This window comes from Schistosoma mansoni, chromosome W (assembly GCF_000237925.1).
Source record: "Schistosoma mansoni strain Puerto Rico chromosome W, complete genome".
Taxonomy (NCBI): domain Eukaryota; kingdom Metazoa; phylum Platyhelminthes; class Trematoda; order Strigeidida; family Schistosomatidae; genus Schistosoma; species Schistosoma mansoni.
In genome coordinates, this window is record NC_031502.1 from 13647792 (window position 1) to 13652684 (window position 4893).

Below are 4893 nucleotides of genomic sequence, written 5' to 3' on the forward strand. Positions count from 1 at the left end.
TACAATTTAATCTAATGATAGTAAACAGTGAAGTAACTGATGTCCTTTTCATTATATTTGAAACTCATTAGCTAAATTTAGCTGTATACCATTTTATGTCAGCGTTTTCTGTGAGGGAATGCCAGCACCTAAAACTCTCAACATTTAAATGATATTCATCGAGCTAACAAGTTATACTAGTCAAACCTAAAAACATTCGCTTCTAATTGAAGTAAGCACTGACGATGGTGTCCAGAAAGACATCAAAATGGTTACCGTTGAGACATCCAGCTCAGAGAGTGCTTTTATGTCCTTAACTTATACGATTATTGCGAAACACGATTACCAATTCAGATACGCTGACTTACACGACGAAACTAATGATACATACACCAGTACGAGCAGCCTATAGTCCCGATTGGTCCATTTCCCACCTAGCCCTGCCTGTTAAGTCCAGAACACCAATCTCAACATCCGCGATATCAATCATACATTTCAAACACACTACGTTTATATACAAATAAATCAGACCACATCATACCATAAAATAGAAAATAACATTTGTACAAGATCAAGCCAAAAGCGACTGTGATTATGAGAACTGCTAATGATAAATTAGGAATATCTCAATAATAGTAAATCGTATGATAATAGTCAATAGGTCAAATGAAAGCTTATAATGAAAGGAATATGAATATACATATAATATAGTCACCTAATAGTCATACAATAAGAATATTCGTATAATATTAGTCCATAAATAATTATTAGCGGTTCTCATTGATTTATTCCCGTCGGGATATAACAAATGCAACATCAGTAAAAGCCATCTTTGATATTTTTATTATCAAACAAATGCTCATCATGAAAATATACATATTCAGTTTGGTTAAGATAAACTTTGATCATACAGTCAGTAAAATAGTTTACTTTATTCAAATGATGTATATTTCTCAGGATATCCGGTTTCACGGCATATCATAGATTATATCCTGAACTAAGAACAGATAATGTATACCAAAAAAAAAGAAAAAAAAAAGATAAGAGAGTTATATACATTCAGAAATAATTGTTGTAAAGCCTTGTATATAAAAACTTGAATCATGATGGATAATTTTAATGTGAATAACTAACATGAATAACAATAATGACAATAATAATAATAAACATGGAGCATAACAAAGAAAATTTTTTAAAAAAATAATAATAATAAATTATTTTACCTTCCTAAAATCTTATTAAACTACCTATAAAATCAATAATTTATGAAATATTGATTTTTTATTAAAATCTCTTATCTGGTAAAAAATTTATTACCCATTTCAAATTTATTCATATATGGTTGTTAAAGTAACAAGGAAATCAATCTAAAAAAAAAAAATAATTTTTTTTTGTGTTCATGTTTTTTTTATTTTAATATATAAGTATTATTTATTGAAATTAATTGATTATGTTATGTTATATTTAAAATCAATAATGATAACTTTATAAATAATAAATATTTAATAAATTGTAATAATAGATGATTTGTTTATTTTAAATTTTGTTTAATTTATGATTATAATAATTGAAAAGTAATTGTATTTTATAATAACAAAAAGGATATAAGTTATGGAATAAAAAATGTCACTAAATCATAAATGAACTTTGAAAGACTATTGAATTTAAATTCAATTGAAATCATGATTAAATTATGACTTGTGAAAACATAAATAAACTGGATATATTTAATTTATTCGAAAACATTACTTACTTACTTACTTACGCTTGTTACTCCCAATGGAGCATAGGCCGCCGACCAGCTTTCTCCAACCCACTCTGTCCTGGACCTTCCTTTCTAGTTCTATCCAACTTTTGTTCATTCTTCTCATGTCTGTCTCTATTTCTCGGCGTAAGGTGTTCTTTGGTCTTCCTCTTCTCCTTCGACATTCAGGATTCCATGTGAGAGCTTGTCTTGTGACGCGACTGGGTGATTTCCTCAAAGTGTGCCCAATCCACTTCCAGCGCTTCTTCCTGATTTCTTCCTCCATTGGAATCTGGTTTGTTGTCTCTCACAGTAACTTGTTGCTGATAGTGTCTGGCCAACGGACCCAAAGTATTTTGCGTAGACAACTGTTAACAAGCACTTGTATCTTCTGAATGATGGCTTTTGTAGTTCTCCGTCTCCGCCCCATACATTAGAACTGTCTTGACATTTGTATTGAGAATTCTGATCTTGCTGTTGGTTGGCAGTTGTTTTGAGTTCCACATGTTCTTCAGTTGTAAATATGCTGCTCTTGCTTTGCCGATCCGCGCCCTCACATCTGCATCTGATCCACCGTGTTCATCAATGATGCTGCCCAGATATGTAAAGGTTTTCACATCCTCAAAAGCTTCTCCGTCAAGTGTAATTTGATTGGTGCATATTGTATTGTATCGGAGAGTCTTGCATTTCCCTTTGTGTATATTGAAACCTACTGCTGCTGAGACTTCTGCTACACTGGTCGTCTTCTCCTACATTTGTTGTTGCGTTTGTGATAGAAGAGCCAGATCATCTGCGAAGTCTAAACCGTCCAGCTGCATCCTAGCTGTCCATCGTATCCCGTGCTTCCTTCTAGATGTTGATGTCTTCATGATCCAGTCGATCACCAGGAGATTCGAAAACATAAGAAACTTTTTTCTAGTCTTAATTTTAATAGATAACTTAAATGACATAATGTTATCATATTGAAAAACAATAGATTCTAAACTGTTTTTTATTCATTAACCACACAAACAAATAGCTAAGAATATGCATACCAAGAGCTCTAAAATAAAATTTATCCATTTCATTGTTCGTTTTTTATCCCTGTGTTCTCACTGATTGGTTAGTATTTCTCTACCGATATTTTGCAATAATAACGAAAATTAAAAGTGTATTTTAAATTGACCAACTAATCGAGATACTGGAAAAACGTCTATACACGGTCTGTTTAGAACAACGAGCTTTAAAAAGTGGACATGCTCTGAATAAGAACTGAAAACTTACGGCCTCTGAGGAGAAGTCATCCTACTTCTATTCGAGTTAGATACTTGACTTGAACTTCACGTAGTTCGTTATCATTTTGTACAGTTCAGGATTAATAGTAAAGCACCTCTCCTACAATTACGTTTACTTACAGTTAATTTTGTCAAGCTCTTTTATTAGCTTATTTAGCAGACAGTGTTATTCAAACAGTAATAATCTGTCTATTCGTATTATTATTATTATGTCTGTATAAGAATGTATGCTTGATCACATGTGACCGCCTACTCACATACCCCTCAATCTATCTTAAATGTTAGTCGCTTAAATAACGCTCGATGAATCATTCGCTTTCCCATATATATATATATATATATATATATATATATATATATATATATTTGCTAAAATATTATTGATCGATTCGAGTCGACTTTGAATCCTCCTCAGTATTCGTTTGCTCGCTCAACTTCCTGCTCAAATTCGCTTAGTGTGTTCGTAACTTCGTTATCTGCGCTATATAATAATAAACTGTAGTTGGCTCTTCGTGTTGCTTTCTGAATTAATGCACCGTTGGGATTTAATTAATAACGGTTATCAGAGTGATTAACTCGAAGCCAAGCCACTACAACAGTCCCTTAGATTTAGAGGTAATGTTGCACAATCAATTTAAAATAACTTCACGTTTTTAACATTTTAAAAGTACTACAGTATTATTGAATGTCGAATGCAAAATCACCTCTATGCAAATTATGGTAACTAACTGATGTACCCGTTTAGATATTAATATGTTAAGAATTTAAGCAACCAACAACATTTAATATCATTAGTTCAAACCATTGAGTAACAGGCTGGCAAAACTATTATCGTCCCAATCATTTTTATCTAAAATTAAACAGGAAAACTGCAATGTAAAACTGGTGAGTTGAAACATAATCAATACTACTAAAATATTATTGTATATAGACACGTATTACTATTTCTATCAAGGAATTATCGATCTTCGTTTGTGTGATAAATGTGACATTTTTTAATTTCTTCTACAACCTGATTGAAGTATCAAACAGATGATGGAGAAGTGGCTTAATTAGTAGAGTTTGGATTTTAAATAACAGCTTGCAGATTCATTTCTCAACCTATCATCTATAATTTCGACAGGCAGACTGTATCATTAACTCTTTTATTATAGTCATAGCTTCAAGTTAAGTACAGGAACCTCGTACAAGAAAATTGTGTAGAGTTAAATCTCTGTACAGCTTTAGTAAACTGAGTTAACAACAATAAATACTCAGCTAAAGGATAGTATGTTATACAGGATGAGATCTTTTTTTAAATAAAAAATAACAGTGAAACCACGGTATTTTAATGTTACAATTTATGGTTGAAATATTTGGAAGTATAGTGAAAAGAATCCAATGTCATTTTAGATTTCAAGAAATGAATTTAAATGAAGATAACTGACTAGTTAATAAGGCATGAATATATTACACAAGGTAATCTTGAAAGTTAAAATACTCTGTATTCCATGCTAAATCTATCATTCAATCAAGAAAATGTCTTAATAGAACATTTCACGATGATTCTAGAAAACAATTAATGTCTTAAACAAACATTTACTTAAATTGAAACTACGGGTAATATTGTAAAGCTATTCTGGTCAAAGCTATAACCTTCCGTGATCCAGACTCAAAATTTTGTAACCTTAATGATAAAACAACAAAACCAAATACAATAAACAGAATAATAAATGCAAAATGTTGACTCATATAATTCACATTGATTAGCATTATTTATTCATTTAAAATCAACATATCTATAACTTTATATATAGTTGAAATCATTAGTCAATTGAAGCTAGACCACCATCGAAAACCTGGAAGCACTGGATAGCCGTTTCGTCCTATTGTGGGACTCCTCATTATTGCACATCC